We start from the raw sequence: 23,449 nt of genomic DNA on the forward strand, positions 1-23,449 counted from the left end.
AACATTTAATTGTTGAAGTTCTTCTGGGATTGACACCAATTCTAACTTGTTATATATTACTTCAGCTGTCATTTTGTTATCCTCTAACTTATCATAACAATTCTGTTTTAAAAACCTTTTATTTAATCATTCAGATAGAAAGGTAGATCACAATACATCTTGCAGACACATATTTCATAATAATTTGAAATCATGTCCATCATGATTGATTAATGCTCCCCATCTCCCCCCGCTTTTCCATCCTATATTGTTAGTCTTTCTGCGTTTCATAGGGTTCATGTTCCCAGATAGACTGATATTTCTGTATTGCCCTACTCTTTGTGTGTATATTTCTCTCTTGATTTTACCTTCTCCAATTTATACAGCCAACATTCAAAAGAGAGTACCTCTGCTGAATTCCAGTTTTGTAGAAGCAGTGATATGGCCACGAAGGATGCTATAAAAATGAGTTGTTGCTGTCTAACTGATAAGGTCTGTGTTATTGAAATCCCAAAAAGGGCTCCATAGGGATCAGGGGTTAGAGATACATGAAGTTTCTCACTGACCCATTGAAATATTTTTAGTCAGAATTTTCCTAAGTTGGGACAAGTGAAACACATATGCAGCCAGTCCCCTGGGGTGCCACCGCAACTGAAACAATCCCCGATAGTTGATAAGAACAACTTATGTATGCTGGCTGTTGTATAATAAAGCATCCATTTGGGAATAAATGCCATTCTTCTAAAGTTAACCCCCCTAACAGCTTTATGAACTAGGAGGGTATTGAAATGCCATGATCGTGGTTTTATCTTGCAGCCTGTAGTTGCTTTGAGTTTGGCTAAGGGGGCAGGGAACCGAGCTATAGAAATTTGTAATAGTAACATACGATGCCAATTGTCCATACCAGTTAATTTGCTTATAAAATATGCTTGGGCAATACTGTCAGCCACAGCATTGCTTGCAGGCTGGATATTTTCAATAAAGTGTTAAATCTGTACATATGAAAAGTACATAGATAGTGAGATCTTAGCACCCCCTCCCCATCTGCTACCAAATTTTTTAATTTCCTGCTACCGTAGTTATAAGACATACGAGAACTGAATGGTCGGAAAAAGTATTGGTCAGTATTAACAGACTGTTTCTCGACATTTGTGAAGGTATTTAAAAAAAAGTCCATCCGGGATGCCAAGGTGGAGAAACAGGTAAATTCTCATACAAGTGGATGTTCCTGAGGCCATGGATCTACTAGTGCTGAATACCTTACCATTTTGACTAAGAAGCTAGCTGCCCTGGGTTTGGTTTGGGTTTTGGTTCTGCAGGAGGAGTTGCTTTTGACATCCTGTATAATATTAATAACTTAGTTGAGAGAAGTTACATCATCTTCAATTAGTCCGTAAAAACTGACTAAATGGAGCAGTTGGTTCTTGATCCCCAAGCTGACTAGAATCCGTCTAGCTTTATTATCCCTAATCACCTGTTGTACCTGTCCCCCTAACCTATAAGAAATCAAAACAGTCACGCTGCGTACCACTGTGTCAGCCGAAGCAAAGTACGAATGAGAAATGAAATTAGGTAGCTTTGGCTCTTTAGCTTGAGCCTTGAGATGGGTTTTCTGGAGCAGAATAATTTGTGTGCCCAACCCCTTAAGCTACTGAAGTGCTGGTCTGAACTTAATTTGATTATTTGCCTCATTAATATTGCAAGAAGCAATCTTCATTATTCGAGTACTCATCCTGATGATATCTTCCATTAATGTGAAAACGTCATACCAAGGTCGACTCTAGCTTTCATCCATAACTTACCCTTTCTACCTGTACTTTATTTGTCCCCCCTTTACCCACATGTGACTATCTACTTACTGCCCTTGATGTCGTCGGATCCCCACCCATCATAGGACCTATCCCCAACACCACTACCTCCCCTCTAATATCCCTACCCACTCTCCCACCCTCCCCGCACTCCTTGCCCTTGAGTAAGTGCCCTGGCATGGTACTTTAGAACCTGCATTTTGAGGGCAGCATTAAACAAAGCTGTATAAACAATCTGATGCCTAACTCTTGAAAAAACATCCCTCAATGTGCTTTCCAAGCCGAATTCTCTTTGGCCATAAGCAGATCAAAGCACATTGTTTTGTGATCGTGTTTGCCCCCCTCTATCCTCCAAATTCATATTCTGGAGAAACCCTTTAGCCTGGTCCACCAAATGAAATATGTGGGCTTGTCCCTTAAAGAAAACCTTCAGTTTTAATTGCTGGACTAAGGCAGACGGTGCCCCCTGACTTTTGGAGCTGTCGATCAGACCAATGAAGTCTTTGCACCGTTGTGCTGCTGTGACACATGTCAGAGAATATACAGAACCTAAAATTATCTGACGTACTGACGTACTGAAAGTTTTGGTTCAATAGCATGTGTTAAGATCTGTTCTTTGATCCTGTAGTCACCGAAGTTAACCAGAATAGTTTGCAGATCTGAGCCGGCTATAGCTTGATCTCGGAAGACATACTTATTAACCAGGTCAGTAATCAATTTGGTTACCGTCCCTCCTGCTTCCTGATCCTCAGGGATGCCTGCAAAGCCAAGATTTGTGCAGCCGGATCTATTCTCTGCATCATCGAGCTTCCTCTGAAGTTCCCCTAGCTCCACTTGAATTTACTGAGCCCTAGGTACTGTTTGAATCCTCCAGATTGCTGACTCTTTGCCCGACCTGGGAAATGAGGTGGGCAAGCTATTGAATATTGGTATTAATTTGTGTCAAATGTTTATTAGTTCTCCTATGAGCCTCCTCTTGTGACAGTTACAGATCCTGCAATTCTATCTGATTGTTGTTTCAGTTGATGCTCCTGCTGGAGAGGTTTAAGGTATTGAACCCTCTCGACTTAGAATAGGCTCATCAATTCTTGATGGGGCACTGATCCTATCCATACTTCCACTTGCTGTCTGGACAGTTGGAGTGAACCCTGGGAAGCCTAAGCTACAAGACACTTAACTGGGCTTGTCCATAGAGCTTCACCTTGCTCTGACGTGAGTGCGTCTGTCCCAACCCCCCTTAATGTTTCTTTGGAGTTGCCCCTCTTAAACAATGGGTAGGTTGGCCTAGCTTTGGAACAATCTTTGGAACTATGTAGAGTATGGGGAAGAGACTCCGGCAGGCCCTCTCCTTGGATTTTTTGTGTTATCGTTAAGCTACTTCCTGGGGAAGAGATGCCTTCTTTTTCCCCTTCAGCCGACTCTCTCCAGGGCCATTCCGGTTGCATGGAGCCCGTTAACTCTTGAGGCCCCTACTCTGTGTTTGAAGCCATTCCATGTACTACCCCTCCCATCAAAGAACCCTGTCGTAGCTCCTTATATGCCTGGGCCCTGGACCTTTGGTTGGTGGCGACGAGTAGCAGCGCAAGAAGCAGTACGGAAGAGGATTCAATGTTGTTTAACTGCTGACTTGACAAGCTACTTAATTGGATGATGCATTCTGCCATTCCTAGTTAGTGCATGTTCCTTTGATTCGGCTGCGGTCCTCGCACTCTTCTAGAGGCCTGGCAAAGTTATTATAAACCAGCCAATAGGTCCGCCAAATACAAGGTGAGAAGAAAAGAGAGACAGTGCTATTGATAAGAAAAGGGAGGAGATTATCTTGCTTAATTTCCTGACAGCGTGTTATGATATACATAATTATGTTCCTCAAATGTTAAATATGAGCTGGAAATTGAAAATCCCCTAAAATCGGATGGTCAGCAGCGCAATGACCGCTAGGATTAGCATACCAGGGGAGGTGACAGCTGGGGAAAGGAAACAGCAGGGGGAACACGGATACTTGCATGCGTTTTGCTGTGTTGCCAAATCAAAGTGTTCCTCCACAAATACAAATTCACCAAATTTCTGCCACTTATCTCTGTTCTCCTGCAGTTTTTTGAGATTGCAACTACATTGTAAGTTTGGCTTTTGTAGTGAGTGCGTCAACAACAAATACAACCACAGTTTGGTTTCTCTGAGGAAAAAAAGTTCAACTTTGCTATCTCATGTGTAGCGTTTTCAATAGTAATACATGTGTCCTGTTCCTCTACACCTCCAGCCACCAACTTCTCATTTTCCGTAGACTCCTCTTCAGGACCAAAGAAAGAAAACTGAACATCTTCACGAACTTTGTCTACCTCTGCCAGAGTGCCATACAATAGAGCACGATTCATCTCTCCTAAACAACTAGGCAAGAGGTTTCACATAGTAAAGTCTCCTAACTAAATTTCTCATTTTAGAGTGATGAACAGATAACATTGTGAAGTGATGAAAGGTGTCTGCACACTCTCCTTGACAGACATGCCAGTGAACGTCCCTGTAAATTAGTAAACTTCCTCACTTTGCATGGATCCTTTTACATGGAAATTCATGAAGAAAAACTGCTGCAGTTCCATTGGGATACAGGGGCTTGTTTACGTCTTCCTTGTACCGCTTCAGATATCACTTCCTCTACATTCCTAGGATCCATCTCCTCTTTTGCAATGGTAGTACCATCTTTTACCTCACACCATCGACTAGTTGTATTAACTCCAGATACAAATGTGTTCTCTTGTAAGTAGATTTTTTCATTAAAGAAATGCTCTGTACTAGATATGCACTTCATCCACCTTTCAAAATCTTGCAAAAATTAGTTTTATTCATAAGCCTTTTTTAGGGTTTTTTTCTTCATAGAAAATACTGATTTATCTAGTGTCCTCATTCTGTTCAGTATCAAGATAAATAGTTTCCTCTTCACAGCAAATGCTTTGTCAACTACACTCTCAATGTGTTGCTTTTGCTTGAGTGCAGCACTTTTCCTCTTGTACTGTATGTTTCGTTCCAAATTTTGTATTACTCTAGTTCAAAACATTTGTGCTCATATCCCCTTAAAACTGTTTCTGTCTCCATGTCAAACTGCCTGTTTTCTTACTTTTAAAACCATGTACTCTTTGTTATTTTTCAGTGGATTTCAAACTTCCATTTTTAATGACACATTTCCCTCACTTTGCATTTTCAGGCAATTCTTACCAACTACTGTTTTTTCTCTGCATATTCTCCACCTCATCTTCCTTTTGTACTCTCAGTTTTAACCAGGTAGTACTGTTGTTTCTATTTGTTTCTTCTTTGTGTTTTGTCAGGCATTGTAAATCTTTTTTAAATGGAAGTAGATATCTGGAAAGCAAATAAAGAATTCAATTACTTCTACAGACCAGAGTATAACATTAGGTACTGTAAGCATCTCACTAACTGCACAAGTGGTCATTTGTCTAAATAGTAGTACATGTTTCTCCCTATACATCTATAAATATGTGTACTAGGCACTGTATACATTCAAGATGATTTCCTATCCCTCTTTCTAACAAGTACTTGTGTTTCACTGAGTGTATGCATCAATGTGTGCCTCAGTGTGTACGTGTATGTGTCAGTGTATGCCTGAGTGTGCCAGTGTCTGTCTCAGACTGTGCCTTGGTGTGTCTGTGTATGCATCAGTGTGTGCCCGGGTATGTCAGTGTATGCATAAGAGTGTGCCTGGGTATGTCAGTGTGTGGATGATTGTGTGCCTGGGTATGTTAGTGTATGATAGGTGTGTGCCTGGGTGTGTCAGTGTATGTATGAGCGTGCGTCTGGGTGTGTCAGTATATGCATCTTTATGTACCCGGGTATGTTAGTGTATGCATCAGTGTGTGCATGAGTGTATAAGTGTATGTGTCAGTGTATGCCTGGTTATTTCAGTGTCTGTATCAGAGTGTGCCTTGAGGGGTCAGTGTATGCATAACTGTGTGCCTGGGTATGTCATTGTATTCATGTGTGTGTCTGGGTGTGTGAGTGTATGCATGCGTACGTACTTGAGTATGTCAGTGTATGCATCTATGTGCCTGGGTGTGTCAGTGTATGCATCGGGGTGTGTCAGTGTACGTCTTAGTGTGTTACTGGGTATGTCAGTGCATACATAATTGTCTGTCTGGGTGTGTCAGTATATGCATCAGTTTGTGTATGGGTGTGTTAGTGTAAGCATCAGTGCCTACCTCGGTGTCTCAGCGTATACATCAGTGTATCTGTATGTATCTGTGTGTTCCTGGGTATGTTAGTGAATACTTGAGTGTGTTCCTGGATATGTCAGTGTATACATTAGTGTGTGCCTGGGTATGTGAGTATATGTATGAGTGTATAACTGGGTATGGGTTTTGGGCAGATCCGCCATGAGGCTCATTGAGGCCCCCATGTAACTTCATGGTGGATTTGCAGATCCACATGGGAGTCGAAAAATAATTTTTACAATCTATTTTTAAACAATGTCATTTAAACTACACTTTGTATAAATAACTACATTTGCACCCACATACTACTTATTTACAATTGTTTCTACTGCCACTGTGTCTTCACAATAACAGTCTAGTCTTTTTTCTTCCCTTCTCCCATGCTCCTGTAGCTCTGTTACCATGGTGACCAAGTTTGAAACATTCTCTGCTAGCAGTAGGTCACAAGTTCACAATACTCTGAGAGCAGCATGCTAACTTCTAAACCAACTGTAACAGGTGTGTTTAGTGTGTCCGGAAATGTAGCTATATCCCAAACACCATTACTTTTTTGCTGTTACTCCAAATACACTAGCATATTTACACCAACCAATAAAATTTGATCTTTCAATTTTTAGGTGCTAAGCTCCATTTTAACTGCTTTTCATTTGAAATATGTTTCATTCAGATGCAGCCTTCCTCCATGTGCTACTCCAGCTTCCCTCCAAAATGCTCAAAGTGTGGATTGTGGGTTATAGCTTTGAACTTTGGGCCAGAGAGAGTGCTAGAGAGAGTGGTATTGACAGGAATCTGAGTTGATCTAATGTGAATATTACTTGGGTTGGCCAGAGAGAGTTATAGTGGCATCAATTGCTCCCTTTGGTTGAAAGCGTTATGGATTACCAACATTTATACCTCATGATTGTGCACTGTGGTGGCAATGACCTGGTCACAGTTACTGGGGTAGGGCTGGAAATCCTAATGAAATATATCTTTGGTAAATAAATGGCACTTTTCCCATACACTGCCTTAGTTTTTTCTAACATTTGCCAAGGGCAAAAATGGAAGTGGTCAAGTGACTTTTGCCCAAAGATAGACAAATCCAGGAAAAATGTTATTAAACTGTTTCTGCATTCCTCGGAGACCACAACATGGACTCTATATACTGCGATAATTTACACTTTGATGTGTTCATTGTCAGAGAAAGGCAACAGGGTGTTCCTCTATATCTTGAAAGACTGCATCCTGTTTTATGTGTAGTTATCACTTACACATCATAAATGCAACAGCTCTTATCAGAGTCAGTCCTTTTACCATAGACATATTTATTAATTTTTCAATTCCTATTTTTAATATCTCTTTCGGATCCATGGATCCTTCGCAAATTCACAGAACAAAAGCACTCATCAATTTCACACCAGCAACACTAAAGTATATATCAGTGATTGTGTAACGGTTTTATGTGAGTGATGGTGGGATTGTCAGTCTAGGTGTGTCAGTGTCTATCTGGGTATGTCAGTGGGTCTGAGAGTTTTTGAGTATGTGAGTGAGTGTGAGAGTGTGCGTCTGGGTGTATGAATGGGAGTGAGAGTGTATCTCTGGGTCTGTAAGTTCATATAAGTGTGTCTCTCTGGGTGTGGGAGTGGGTGTGACAGTGTCTGTCTAGGTGTGAGAATGGGAGTGAGAGTGTATCTCTGGGCCTGTAAGTTCATATAAGTGTGTCTCTCTGGGTGTGGGAGTGGGTGTGACAGTGTCTGTCTAGGTGTGAGAATGTCTGTCTGGGTGTCACAGTGGGTGTGGGTCTGGGTGTCACAGTAGGTGTCTGTCTGGGTGAGGGAGTGGGTGTGAGAGTGTGTGTCTGGGTGTCACAATGAATATACGAGTGTCTCTGGGTGTGTGAGTGGGTGTATCACTGTCTCTCTGGCTGTGTCAGTGAGTGTGCAAGTATCTATCTGGGTGTGTAAGTTTGTGTAAGAGTCTGTCACTCTGAGTGTGATATTGGTTGTGAGAGTGTCTGTCTGGGAATGGGTGTGAGACAATCAGTCTGGGTCTGTAAGTGAATGTGAGATTGTCTGTATGGGTGTCAGAATGGGTGTGTGAGCGTATATATATATATATATATATAAATATATTATTTTTTTTTATTCACAATGAGATCCGCGGATCCATCTTCGATTTACACGGGCCGCGATGAGCCCAGCGGTTGGATCCAAGGATCTTGCAAAAGTTCAAAAAAATGTTTTTCAGGCATTTCTTAGCCCATTATTGATATTTGTGCCATATCTTCACCACACACATATGGTCTGGGAAGCTCTACCCTGATCCCTTCATATGAATTGCAGCCAACAGTTCAGCTCCAGGGACCGTTTCCCAATACAAAAACTTTTCTATCACTTTGCCGCCAGCCAATCAGATTCTTGCTTTGGCACTTGAATCTGCGGATTCTCCGTGGAGGGTCCGTAACCCTACATATCTAGATGTATTTTTCCTTTAATATCTCTAAAACTACTGAACTGATTTCCACCAAATCACATTTGGTGTAATTCCGTTCAGTGGTTTGGGCTGTAGTCTTGTCTAAAGACTCTATTGAAAAATGCATGGGGGAAATGCATTTTTTGGGACCCCCTATTTTTCTCTGCCCCCGCTTAACGAATCACCCTGACAATTTCATGATAGAAAGTGAATTGAGTGCTGTAATAGTTTTGAAAAATTAGTGAAGATTTGTCAGACGGCTCCAAAGTTATTAGCAAAACAAAAAAATCAAAAAACACTTTTCTTATGGAAACTAGGTCCTAACTACAACTACCTACTGGCAGCCACCAGTAGGTAATATATATGTGTGTATATATATATATATACATATACACATATATATATATATATGTGTATATATATATATATATTTTATTACATACTAGCAGTCAAAGTGCTCCCGCCCGCTGGAAGCAGAAGTTTAATTTCTTTCTCTGCCAGCAGACATGATGGCAGGGAAAGAGATGAAACAATTGCGGTTGCATGCAGGTAGATGCATTTCCAGCAGCTACCTTTGTGGGAGAGCAAATGTTCACTTCCGCAGGAGGAGGGTAGCCTGCTGGGACCACGGGGGCCTTGAGGCTCCCTCTGCAGTCCCGGGGGAAATTCCAAAAAGAGGAAGAATTAAGGGTGGTCATTACAACCTCGGCAGTCTTTTTCCAAGACCACTGAGGGACCGCCTTGTGGAAGACCACCAGTGGTGGCGGTTTGCCGCTCGGCCTATTATGACCGTTGGCAGCTCTCCGTCGTTTTACGGACAGAGAGCCGCCAACAGCCATACTGGCAGGAGGCGGGGAAGTGGAGGTTGCTCCACCGCCATGCCAACAGAACACCGGCCAGCGAATTACGTCCTGTGATTCGCCGTGGCGGTGTTCTGTTGGCGGTGTGGTGTCGGCGGAGCTGCCCCCATGGCTCCCGTCCCCTCCCGGAGGATTGACAGAACAGGTAAGTCGATCGTCCATTAGGGGAGGGGGTTGGGGGGTGTTGTGTGTTGTGTGGGTGCATGGGGGTGTGCATCTGTGTATGTAGAGGGGGGGTGAGTGCGTGTATGCTTGCGGGGGTGTTGCATGTTTTGGGAATTAGTGCGTGTATGTCTGTGGGTATGTCTGTATGGATGTGTGCGTGTATGTTTGTATGTGGGTGTGCGTGTCTGACTGTGTGTAGGCATGTATGTCGGCATGTGTGCGTAGGTGGTGCCTGTGTGCGTGTCGTGTGGGTATGGGTGATGTGATGTTGGGGGTCGGGGTGGGGAGGGGGGCCCTGCCACCTTTGGGGGGTGGCAGGGGTGGTGGGGGGTGTAGGGGAGGGAGTCGGGGTTGGGGGTGGCGGAGACCCCTATCAGTGCCCGGGAAGGAATTCCCTGGTACTGCTAGTGCTTACCGCCATGGATTTCATGGCGGTTCAAACCGCAGGAAATCCACGGCGGTAAGCCGGGTCAAAATACCGCCGACGGTATAGTGACGGCCGCCGGGATGGAGACCCAGGTCTCCAGCCCAGCGGTCATCTCCGCCCTGGCGGGCGGAACGGAGAACCGGCGGATGACCATGGCGGTAACCGCCAGGGTCATAATACAAAAATAAAAGACCGCCAGCCTGTTGGCGGTCTTACCGCCGCTTCTCCGCCTTCCGCCAGGGTCAAGGTCAGAAAAGAGCAGAATGAGGCAGAATAAAGAGCAGAAAGAAACAAAACAAAGGACAGCAACAAGCAGAAAGAAGCAAGGTAGAGGTGAGAAATGAGCAGAAAGAAGTAAGGTAAAGGTGAGAAATAAGCAGAAAGAAGCAAGGTAAAGGTGAGAAACAAGCAGAAAGAAAGCAGTAAGAAAGAGGACAGAAACCAGCAGAAAGAGGCAAAATAAAGTCAGGAACGAGCAGAAAGAGGCAAAAATAAAGCTCTGAAGGGAGCCGTAAGAGGCAGAATAATGGTCAGAAATTAGCAAAAAGAGGCAAAATAGAGGTCATAAACCAGCAGCAAGAGGCAGAATAAAGGTCAGAAATTAGCAGAAAGAGTCAAAATGGATTGAATTAAATAATCTTTATTTTGATTATAAATCTAATCATAAAAGAATAACTACATAAAAAGAAAATAATCATAATACAGTAAAAATCGCATCCTAAAAATCTATATACATCATACAAACTGCCATTTATGGCTAGAAAAAATACATCATCCTTCACAATTAAGCACATAAAATGAGGCAGCAAATCAATATACCAAAATCCATAATTCATAACTTTGTTCCAAAACAGGGCACTTTTCAGAAAGGAACAAACAGCCAAAGCCACAGTATGATCACTCAGCAACTGGAGATATAGAAAGGCAGGTTGGGATTGTAAAAACACCTTAGCTTTAACCCCTTCGCTGCCTGGCCTTTTTCCCCTCAGGTGCCAGGCCTTTTTTTGGCTATTTGGGGCAGTTCATGCTTCGGCCCTCATAACTTTTTGTCCACATAAGCTACCCATGCCAAATTTGCGCCCTTTTTTCCCAACATCCTATCAATCAATCAATCAATCATTGAATTTATAAAGCGCTCTACGTACCCGTGAGTGTTTCAAGGCGCTCGAGGGGGGGTTGGGGGGGGGAGAGCTGGTGTTACTGGTCGAAGAGCCAGGTCTTGAGGAGTCGTCTGAAGGTGAGTAGGTCTTGAGTCTGTCGCAGGTTGGTGGGGGAGGGTGTTCCAGGTTTTGGCGGCGAGGTATGAGAAGGATCTGCCGCCGGAGGTCTTTCTTCGGATGCGGGGGACGACGGCGAGGGCGAGGTTGGTGGAGCGGAGCTGACGGGTGGGGGTGTAGAAGCTGAGTCTGTTGTTTAGGTAGGATGGTCCGGTGTCGTGGAGCGCTTTGTGAGCGTGGGTAACAAGCTTGAAAGTGATCCTTTTGTCCACGGGGAGCCAGTGAAGGTTTCTCAGGTGGTGGGAGATGTGGCTGTGGCGGGGTACGTTGAGGATCAGCCGGGCGGAGGCGTTTTGGAAACATTGGAGGCGTAGTAGGTCTTTTGCTGGGATGCCTGTATATAGTGCATTGCCGTAGTCCAGCCTGCTGCTGACGAGGGCCTGTGTCACTGTTCTTCTTGTTTCTGTCGGGATCCACTTGTAGATTCTGTGGAGCATGCGGAGTGTGTTGTAGCAGGAGGAGGAAACTGCATTGACCTGTTTAGACAAGGTGAGGGAGGGTCGAGGATAAAGCCCAGGTTGCGAGCGTGGTCGGATGGTGTTGGCAGGGTTCCTAGTGTGGTGGGCCACCAGGAGTCGTCCCAGGCAGAGGGGGTGGGTCCGAGGATGAGGATCTCCGTCTTGTCCGAGTTCAGTTTCAGACGGCTGTTTCTCATCCATTCGGCGATGGATTTCATTCCCCCGTGGAGGGTGCTTTTGGCGGTGTGGGGGTCTTTGGTAAGTGAGAGGATGAGCTGGTATGTCGTCAGCCTAGGTGAGAATGTTGAGGTTGTGTTGTTGGGCCACTTGAGCGAGGGGGGCCATGTAGATGTTGAACAGCGTCGGGCTGAGGGATGAGCCTTGGGGGACGCCGCAGATGAAGTCGGTGGCTTCGGAGAGGAAGATGGGGAGGTGGACTCTCTGGGTTCTGCCGGAGAGGAAATAGACGATCCAGTCGAGGGCTTTACCTTGAATTCCGGTTTCGTGGAGGTGTGATTTCAGGGTGCGGTGGCAGACTGTGTCGAAGGCAGCAGATAGGTCCAGGAGGATGAGGGCTGATGTTTCGCCGTTGTCCATTTGGCGTCTGATGTCATCTGTGGTGGCGAAAAGGGCAGTTTCGTTGTTGTGGTTTCATCTGTAGCCGGACTGGGAGGGGTCTAGGATGCCGTTGTCTTCGAGGTGGCTGGTTAGTTGTGTGTTGACGATTTTTTCAATCACCTTTGCTGGGAAAGGGAGCAGGGAGATGGGTTGGAAGTTCTTGAGGTCGTTGAGGTCTGCTTTGGGCTTCTTGAGGAGGGCGCGGGTTTCGGCGTCTTTCCATGTTTCAGGGAATGTTGCTGTTTCGAAGGAGATGTTGATGACCTTCCGTAGTTGGGGGGCGATGGTGGAGTCGGCTTTGTTGTATACGTGGTGGGGGCAGGGTTCTGATGGAGATCCTGAGTGGATGGAGTTCATGACCTTGCGTGTCTCTGTGTCGTTCACGTTGGTCCAGGAGGTCAGGTGGTTTGCATAGGTGGAGTGTTCGGGGGTGGGGTCTGACGTGGGAGTGGCGTCGAAGCTGTCGTGGATGTCGGTGATCTTCCGGTGGAAGAAGGTGGACAGTGTGTTGCAGAGTTCTTGGGATGGAGGGATGTCGTTGATGTTGGCGCTGTGGTTGGTGAGTTTTTCAACGATGCTGAAGAGCTCTTTGCTGTTGTGTGCGTTGTTGTCCAGGCGGTCTTTGAAGTGGGATCGTTTGGCTTGTTTGATGAGTTGGTGGTGCTTGCGGGTGGCGTCCTTGTGGGCTGTGAGGCTGTCAGGTGTGCGCTTGAGGAGCCATTCCTTTTTTAGCTTCCGACAGACGCGTTTGTAATTTAGGATCTTGTCGGTGAACCAAGTGGCTTTTCTTCTAGCTTGGTTGTCGGTGTTTTTTTTGAGTGGCGCAAGGGTGTTGGCGCAGTCATTGATCCACAGGGTGAGGTTGTTGGCGGCGGTGTCCGGGTCAGTGGTTCTGGGTGAGGGTGTTGGTAAGCTGGTCTTCCGTAACTTTGCTCCAGCACAGGTGGGGTGGTTGTTGGGTGCGGTGGTGCTCGGTAGGTTTCTTGTAGGTGAAGTGGATGCAGTGGTGGTCGGTCCAGTGGAGTACGGTGGTATGGTTGAAGATGACATGGGCGCTTGAGGAGAAGATGGGATCAAGCGTGTGGCCGGCGATGTTGATTGGTGTGTTGATGAGTTGTCTGAGGCCGTGATTGGTGAGGTTGTCGATCAGGGTAGTGGAGTTGGTGTCGTTGTTGTTCTCCAGGTGGAAATTTAGGTCCCCGAGGAGGATGTAATCCGTTGAGGTGAGTGCGTGGGTGCTGGTGAGGTCGGCGAGGGATTCGCTGAATGGTGCTCGTGGTCCGGCGGGGTCTGTAGATGAGCGTTCCTCTGAGAGTGGTGTTGGGGTCGGTGTGGATGCGGAAGTGTAGGTGTTCGGTGGTCTTGAGGGAGTCGTCAGTGTGGGTGTCGACCTTGAGGGAGGATTTGTGGACGATGGCTATGCCTCCTCCGATTCCGTTTTTGCGGTCCCTGCGGATGATCTTGTAGCCGTCCGGGATGGCTATTGCGATGTTGGGCGCTGAGGAGTCGTTCCACCAGGTTTCGGTAAGGAAGGCTATGTCTGGGGCGGTGGAGTCGAGCAGGTCCCAGAGCTCGATGGCGTGCTTGTGTGCGGAGCGGGTGTTGAGGAGTATGCAGTGGAGGTGGTTAGTTTCGGTCTTTGTTGGTTTCGTTGTTCTGTCGCAGGTGAATCTGCAGGTGCGGCATGCGAAGGGTCCATGGGTGTTCCTTGGTGAGGACTGGGAGCATGCTGTGATGCGGCCGGGGTTGATGGCGTTGAGTTGATCGGCCGTGTAGCGGCATCTAGAGGTGCAGGGGTCTCGCGGACCGGGGGGGGTGGCACTGGGCGCGGTCCAGGCGCGGATGGGAGTAGACGGGCTTGCCTTTGGCGTGCCTTCGGCGCGCCAGCGGCTCGTCAGCTGCGCGCAGCCATGGCTGGCATAAGAGGAGGGGAGGGTGGGAGTGGCAGCTGGGAGGCGGGAGGGCCTGTCCAATGGGAGTGCTGGGGGGAGGGGCCGCAGGGGACGCAGTGGTGGGAAAAAAGGCAAAGCAAGCGGTGAGAAGGAAGGGGGAGGCGGGAGGGGCCGCAGGGGACGCAGCGGCGGGGAAAAAAGGCAAAGCAAGCGGTGAGAAGGAGGGAGGAGGCGGGAGGGGCCGCAGGGGACGCAGCGGCAGGAAAAAAGGCAAAGCAAGCGGTGAGAAGGAGGGAGGAGGTGGGAGGGGCCGCAGGGGACGCAGCGGCAGGAAAAAAGGCAAAGCAAGCGGTGAGAAGGAGGGGGGAAGGCGGAAGGGGCCACAGGGGACGCAGCAGTGGGAAAAAAGCAAAAACGGGATGGAGCGTGGAAAGGCAGAGCGGAGAGCGACCTGCCTGCAGTAGCACTCTAGGGATTCTAGAGGTACTCAGAGTTTGCGAGTTCCCCTGAAGGAGACCATGAAATTAGCCAAAATACTATGAACATTTAGTTTTTTTTTTTTTTTAAAGGGAAAAAAGGGCTGCAGAAGAAGGGTTGCGGTTTTTATCCCTGAAAATGGCATCAACAAAGGGTTTGTGGTGCTAAAATCACCATCTTCCCAGCTTTCAGGAACAGGCAGACTTGAATAAAAAAAAAAAAACTTAGTGATTTTACTGGGACAAACCCCATTTTTATTATTTTTTGTGCTTTCAGCCTCTTTCCAGTTAGTAACAGAAATGATTGTGAAACCAATGCTGGATCCCAGAAAGCGAAACATTTCTGAAAAGCAGACAAAATTCTGAATTCAGCAAAGGGTAATTTGTGTAGATCCTACAAGATTTTCCTACAGAAAATAACAGCTGAAATGAAAAAATTGTGAAATTGACGTGAAAAATATAGCACTTTTTTCCACATTTTGCTCTGTAACATGTTTCAGCTGGACTATTCTGGTTGCGGGGATATATAGGGTTTGTAGGTTCATCAAGAACCATAGGTACCCAGAGCCAATAAATGAGCTGCACCTTGCAATGGGGTTTCATTCTATACCGGGTATACTGCAATTCATTTGCTGAAATATACAGAGTGAAAAATAGGTATCAAGAAAACCTTTGTATTTCCAAAATGAGCACAAGATAAGGTGTTGAGGAGCAGTGGTTATTTGCACATCTCTAAATTCCAGGGTGCCCATACTAGCATGTGAATTACAGGGCATTTCTCAAATAGATGTCTTTTTTACACACTGTCTTACATTTGGAAGGAGAAAATGCACAGAAAGACAAGGGGCAATAACACTTGTTTTGCTATTCTGTGTTCCCCCAAGTTACCCGATAAAAATGGGACCTCACTTGCGTGGGTTGGCCTGATTCTTGCAACAGGAAACGCAACATGGACACATCACATATTTACATTGAAATCTGACATGTTTTTTGTAATGTGCCTAGCTGTAAATTGTAAACCTGCACATTTTTTAAAACTAGACACCTAGGTGTAGGAGGCTGGACTGGCTTGTAGTGAGTACCAAGGGGTACTTGTACCTTGCACCAGGCCCAGTTATCCCTTATTACTGTTTAGGGTGTCTAGCAGCTTAGGCTGATAGATAATGGTAGTTTAGCAGAGCAGCTTAGGCTGAACTAGGAGACGAGTGAAGCTCCTACAGTACCACTAGTGTCATATGCACAATATCATAAGAAAACACAATATACAGATATACTAAATAAAGGTACTTTATTTTTATGACAATATGCCAAAGTATCTCAGTGATTACCCTCAGTATGAGGATAACAAATATACACAAGATATATGTACACAATACCAAAAATATGCAGTATAGTCTTAGAAAACTGCAAACAATGTATAGTTACAATAGGATGCAATGGGGACACATAAGGATAGGGGCAACACAAACCATATACTCCAAAAATGGAATGCAAACCACGAATGGACCCCAAACCTATGTGACCTTGTAGAGGGTCGCTGGGACTGCAAGAAAACAGTTAGGGTTAGAAAAATAGCCCACCCCAAGACCCTGAAAAGTGAGTGCAAAGTGCACTAAAGTTCCCCAAAGAGCACAGAAGTCGTGATAGGGGAATTCTGCAAGAAAGACACAACCCAGCAATGCAACAATGATGGATTTCCAGTCGAGGGTACCTGTGGGACAAGGGGACCAAGTCCAAAAGTCACAAGCAAGTCGGAGATGGGCAGATGCCCAGGAAATGCCAGCCGTGGGTGCAAAGAAGCTGCTACTAGGCAGTAAAAGCTGAGGATTCTGCAAGAACGACAAGGGCTAGAAACTTTTCCTTTAGAGGATGGATGTCCCACGTCGTGAAGAGTCGTGCAAAAGTGTTTTCCTGAAGAAAGATTGCAAACAAGCCTTGCTAGCTGCAAATCATGCGGTAAAGGTTTTTGGATGCTGCTGTGGCCCAGGAGAGACCAGGATGTCGCCAATTGCGTCTGGGGACAGAGGGAGTGTCGAGCAAGACAAGGAGCCCTCTCAGAAGCAGACAGTACCCGCAGAAGTGCCAGAACAGGCACTACAAAGAGGAGTGAAACGGTGCTCACCCGAAGTTGCACAAAGGATTTCCACGCCACCGGAGGACAACTTAGAGAGTCGTGCAATGCAGGTTAGAGTGCCGTGGACCCAGGCTTGGCTGTGCACAAAGGATTTCCACTGGAAGTGCACAGAGGCCGGAGTAGCTGCAAAACACGTGGTTCCCAGCAATGCAGTCTGGCGTGGGGAGGCAAGGACTTACCTCCACCAAACTTGGACTGAAGAGTCACTGGACTGTGGGAGTCACTTGGACAGAGTTGCTGGAATCAAGGGACCTCGTTCGTTGTGCTGAGAGGGGACCCAGTGTACCGGTAATGCAGTTCTTTGATGCCTGTGGTTACAGGGGGAAGATTCCGTCGACCCACAGGAGATTTCTTCGGAGCTTCTAGTGCAGAGAGGAGGCAGACTACCCCCACAGCATGTACCACCAGGAAAACAGTCGAGAAGGCGGCAGGATCAGCGTTACAGAGTTGCAGTAGTCGTCTTTGCTACTTTGTTGCAATTTTGCAGGCTTCCAGCGCGGTCAGCAGTCGATTCCTTGGCAGAAGGTGAAGAGAGAGATGCAGAGGAACTCTGATGAGCTCTTGCATTCGTTATCTAAGGAATTCCCCAAAGCAGAGACCCTAAATAGCCAGAAAAGAGAGTTTGGCTACTTAAGAGAGAGGATAGGCTAGCAAAACCTGAGGGAGCCTATCAGAAGGAGTCTCTGACGTCACCTGCTGGCCCTGGCCACTCAGAGCAGTCCAGTGTGCCAGCAGCACCTCTGTTTCCAAGATGGCAGAGGTCTGGAGCACACTGGAGGAGCTCTGGGCACCTCCCAGGGGAGGTGCAGGTCAGGGGAGTGGTCACTCCCCTTTCCTTTGTCCAGTTTCGCACCAGAGCAGGGCAAAGGGGTCCCTGAACCGGTGTAGACTGGCTTATGCAGAAATGGGCACCATCTGTGCCCATGAAAGCATTTCCAGAGGCTGGGGGAGGCTACTCCTCCCCTGCCTTCACACCTTTTTCCAAAGGGAGAGGGTGTAACACCCTCTCTCTGAGGAAGTCCTTTGTTCTGCCTTCCTGGGCCAAGCCTGGCTGGACCCCAGGAGGGCAGAAACATGTCTGAGGGGTTGGCAGCAGCAGCAGCTGCAGTGAAACCCCTGAAAAGGCAGTTTGGCAGTACCCGGGTCAGAGCTACAGACCAGTGGGATCATGGGATTGTGCCAACAATGCCAGGATGGCATAGAGGGGGCAATTCTATGATCTTAGACATGTTACATGGCCATATTCGGAGTTACCATTGTGAAGCTACACATAGGTAGTGACCTATGTGTAGTGCACGCGTGTAATGGTGTCCCCGCACTCACAAAGTCCGGGGGATTTGCCCTGAACGATGTGGGAGCACTCTGGCTAGTGCCAGGGTGCCCACACACTAAGTAACTTAGCACCCAACCTTTACTAAGTAAAGGTTAGACATATAGGTGACTTATAAGTTACTTAAGTGCAGTGAAAATGGCTGTGAAATAATGTGTGCATTATTTCACTCAGGCTGCAGTGGCAGGCCTGTGTAAGAATTGTCAGAGCTCCCTATGGGTGGCAAAAGAAATGCTGTAGCCCATAGGGATCTCCTGGAACCCCAATACCCTGGGTACCTCAGTACCATATACTAGGGAATTATGAGGGTGTTCCAGTATGCCAATGTGAATTGGTGAAATTGGTCACTAGCCTGTTAGTGACAATTTGGGAAGAAATGAGAGAGCATAACCACTGAGGTTCTGGATAGCAGAGCCTCAGTGAGACAGTTAGTCATAACACAGGTAACACAGTCAGGCACACTTATGAGCACCTGGGCCCTGGCTGGCAGGGTCCCAGTGACACATATAACTAAAACAACATATATACAGTGAAAAATGGGGGTAACATGCCAGGCAAGATGGTACTTTCCTACACAAGGGGAATCTGAGATGGGGTGACTTGTGGGGCTCTCGTCAGGTTCTGTTATTCAGAATCCTTTGCAAACCTCAAAATGTGGCCAAAAAAACACTTTTTCCTCACATTTCGGTGACAGAAAGTTCTTGAATCTGAGAGGAGCCACAAATTTCCTTCCACCCAGCGTTCCCCCAAGTCTCTCCAATAAAAATGGTGCCTCACTTGTGTGGGTAAGCCTAGCACCCACGACAGGAAATGCCCCAAAATACAACATGGACACATCACATTTTCCCAAAGAAAACAGCTTTTTTTTGGAAAGTGCCTAGGTGTGGATTTTGACCTTTAACTCAGCTGGCACCTAGGGAAACCTATCAAACCTGCACATTTTAAAAAACTAAACACCTTGGGGAATCCAAGATGGGGTGACTGGTGGGGCTCTTGCCAGGTTCTGTTACCCAGAATCCTCTCAAAACTCAAACTTTGGCCCAAAAAACACTTTTTCCTCACATTTCGGTGACAGAAAGTTCTGGAATCTGAGAGGAGCCACAAATGTCCTTCTACCCAGCGTTCCCCCAAGTCTCCAGATAAAAATGGTACCTCACTTGTGTGAGTAGGCCTAGCGCTCGTGACAGGAAATGCCCCAAAACACTATCTGGTCACAACACAATTATCAAATAGAACACTACCTGTTTTTGGGGGGGCGGCACCTGGGTTTTTGGTCCTGGGCTCAGCAGCCATCTAGGAAAACCTATCAAACCCAGACATTTCTGAAAACTAGACACCTGAAGGAGTCCAGGGAGGTGTGGCTTGTGTGGCTCCCCCAATGTTTTCTTACCCAGATCCCTCACAAACCTTAAATTTAGCTACAAAATCAAATTTTTCCCACATTTCTGTGTGGGATCACCGCACCAGGACAGATTTCCTACCACCCAGCGTTCCCCTCAGTCTCCCAGTAAAAATGATACCTCACTTGTGTAGGTGGGCCAAGTGCCTGTGGGAAGGAAGATTCCGGAACGTTCCATCACAAAAATGTGGGAGCAATGTGTGATTTCCAGCAAAGTTGGAGGTTTGCAGGGCATTGTGAGTAAGAAAATGGTGCGGGGTGCGTGAGAAGCACACCACCTTGGAATCAACCAGATGTTTAGTTTACAGATGTGTCTAGGTCTTGAGGATTTTTCTACTTCGCAGCATCCCAAAGTAAAAAAACGTGCAGCCCTCACCATTCCAAGTGGGACAATTCTGAGAGTTACGAAGCTCTCATGGCCCAAATGTAAAACCAAAACCCCAAATAATCAAATGTCCTCTTGCTTGCTGTGGTATAAGATGTTTTAGTGTGCAGGGGAGAGCTGAAAGACTGTTACCACCTTCAGTTGGAGTGAAGGCATAACCAGGCCCATACTGATTGGTGGCGACCACCCCACCATTTTTTTTTTAATTCCCTGGCATCTAATTGAATTTCTGGCCCTGGGGTATGGATCAGGGGTAATTGCCCAATCTGCCCAATGGTGGGCAGAACAACTTTGGTCCCATTTGTTTGGGGTGGGGGTATGGCCATATCCCCACCCTCTTATTTAGAAAAATAAATCTTACCTGGTCTCTGATGGGCTTTCTGCTCACCTTGGGGGCATATGGGCCTTTCAAAAATAGGCTGATCTTTCCCCAAGGGGGGCAGTTATGGCCAACAGTAATGTGCCCCCATGGGGAGCGACCCTTGCCTAAGGGGCTGTCCCCCGAAACAAAACACACGCATACCCACACACCAATCCCTGGTGTCTAGTGGTTTCTGCCCCCCTTGGGGGCAGATTGGCCTAACAAAAATAGGCTGATCTGACCCCAAGGGGGGCAGAAATGGCCTAAATACAATTTGCCCCCCAGGGTAGCGACCCTTGCCTAAGGGGTCGCTCCCCATACATAAAAACATAAAGTAAATAAAAATATATATATATCCCCGGTGTCTAGAGGTTTCTGCCCCCCGTGGGCTGATCGGGCTAATTATATTAGGCCAATCTGCCTCCGGGGGGCTGAAAAGGCCTAAAAATATTTTTCCCCCCGGGGAGCGGCCCTTGTTCAAGGTGCCGTTCCCCTTATGCGTAAGCATAAAAAAAATCCCTGGTATCTACTGGTTTGTGCCCCTGGGGGGTAGAAATGGCCTAAAAATTATTTGCCCCCCGTGGAGTGACACTTGCCTAAGGGGTCGCTCCCCACATATAAAAAAACTAAAATAAAACAAAAAATTGTATCGCTGGTGTCTAGGTGTTTTCTGCACCCCCTGGGGGCAGAAATGGCCTACAATTATTTTGCCCACCCCCCCAGGGAGCGGCCCTTGCCCAAGGGGCTGCTCCCCTTATGCGTAAAAAATAAAAAACATAAAAATTCCCAGGGGGGCAGAAATGGGCTAAAAATAATTTGGACCCTGGGGAGCGACCCTTACCTAAGGGGTCGCTCACCATATATAAAATAAAATAAAATAAACAAAAAAAATTAGCCCTGGTGCCTAGGGGTTTTCTGCCCCCCCCCCCGGAGGCAGAAATAGCCTGAAAATGATTTGGCCCCCGGGGGAGCGGCCCTACCCAAGGGGCCATTCCCCTTACTGAAATATAGCAAAAAAAAATCCCTGGTGTCTAGTGGGCATTTCTGCTGCCCGATCGCATCACAATCGGGCAGCAGAAATGCTTTGAGAGACATGAAAGGGAAAGAAAGGTCCTTTCTTTCCTTTCATGTCTCTTCTGCCCCACCTTCCGTTTGGAAGAGAAATGCTTTTGCATTTCTCTTCCAGGATCGTGATCCGAGGTGACCTCTGATGAGGTCAGCATGCGATTTGCGCACTGACATCATCAGACTACACTGGGCGGTGTGGGAGGGGGGGTGGAAGGAGAAGTGATTCCCTTTCCATCCCCGACTGGGGTGTGTGGGCCGGGTGCAGGACGAGGTGGTCTCATCCCAGGCACAGAGGAACCGTGTGCCAGGATGAGACCAGTTCAACCCAGGCACCCAGGGGGTTAGGGATCGGCAACAAAAACCTCCTCCTTGTGGGATCATAATGCCAGCAGAATAGAACAAGATGCTCGAGGGTCTGAGGCGAGCAACCATCACAAGGGTAAGGCTTAATGGAGGACAGGTCATATTTCCCTGGGGGAAGCAAAGATTAACCCTGATAGTACCCAGCCTAAACCTAGTAAGAAGCGATCTCTCCCACTATGTAAGAAAGAATATGATTTTTTAAACCTAAGTCAATCACGCATTCCCCTTCTCTATATTCTTCCCAAGATCCATAAAAATGACACTAACCCCCCCCCGGGTAGACCTATCATTGCGGCCTGTGGTTCTTTATTAGAACCTATGGCTCAATACGTGGATTTGTTTCTCAAACCATTAGTATATAATACTAAAGCGTACTTGTGGGATTCCATGCATATGATCAATAAAATTGAAGGTAACGCTTTTAATGAGAGAACACAATTGTTAGTGACCTTAGATATAGAGGCACTTTATACTAACATCCCTCAAAATGAGGCATTACAAATAATGAATATCTATTTAGATCAGGTGCCTGTTCTGCATAAGGTTCCTTCTCCTTTTTTGCTCTCTCTGGCCACGTTGTGCCTGAAAAATAATGTGTTCACATTTGACAATGAGCTGTACCTGCAAGTTAAGGGTGTAGCAATGGGGTGCAACTTTGCCCCTGAAATAGCGAATCTCGTAATGGCATTCTTTGAAGATAAATTGATTTTTGATAAAAATAATCCCTTTCATACTCACATTAAAATGTGGTTACGATATATTGACGAAATTTTCATGATTTGGGAAGGTGATCTGGAGACGCTTACTGTTTTCCATCAATGGATCAATCATTTAACACCTGATCTCAAGTTTACGTTGTCCTCTGACTGTAAACGGATCCATTTTTTAGACCTATGGATCCAATCTACTGAAGGGTATATTTCGGTGAGTCTTTACAAAAAAAACCACAGATAGAAACACCCTCCTACATTTTTGAAGTAATCATCCTCGGTTTCTCAAGGAGAACTTACCCTATGGTCAATTTCTTCAGATTCGTCGAAATTGTACTACTAAAGAAGATTACTTCCAAAATGCAGAATCACTGACATCCTGATTAATCAATAGGGGGTATCCTAAGAAAATCGTAAAAGGGGCCTGCAAACGCGCATGGTATAGTCCACGTGAACATCTGCTAGTCCCCAAGCCCAAAAATAGAGTCTGTCCTTTGACGTGTGTACTAACTTATAATCCCAAAGCTAATCGCATTAGGGCCATTATCGAAAAAAAACTGGAAGTTACTTCTTCCCGTAGGGTTAGATAAACCCTTGTTTTCTTTTAAAAGAGGTTGCAATATTTATGACTCCTTAGTACATGCCCCGTTTACCTCTAATATTAAACAAAAGGCTGATTTAAGAAGTATGTTATCTCTTCCTCCAATCATCGGACATTTCCAATGTATGAATTGCCTTGCCTGTCAGTATACAGAGGAGAGCAGACAGTTGGAGTTGAATGGCAAAATCCATCACCAACGTTGTTTTTCAAACTGCAACACTCGTCACGTGATGTATTGTATCACTTGTCCTTGTTCACTGACCTACGTTGGTCAGACGACACAACCTGTGTAAACACGTATTCTTCAACACATTTCCAGGATTAGATGCGCGGTGCATGGTGCCCCAATGGTGGATCACTACATTGAACAGGATCATCGTCCAGAAGACATCAGATGGTCGATCCTGTATGTAGTTGATAAAATTAAAACAGGCAGATCAACATCTTCCTTCTGGATAGAATGGAAGCAC

This window comes from Pleurodeles waltl, chromosome 3_2, assembly GCF_031143425.1.
Source record: "Pleurodeles waltl isolate 20211129_DDA chromosome 3_2, aPleWal1.hap1.20221129, whole genome shotgun sequence".
NCBI lineage: Eukaryota > Metazoa > Chordata > Amphibia > Caudata > Salamandridae > Pleurodeles > Pleurodeles waltl.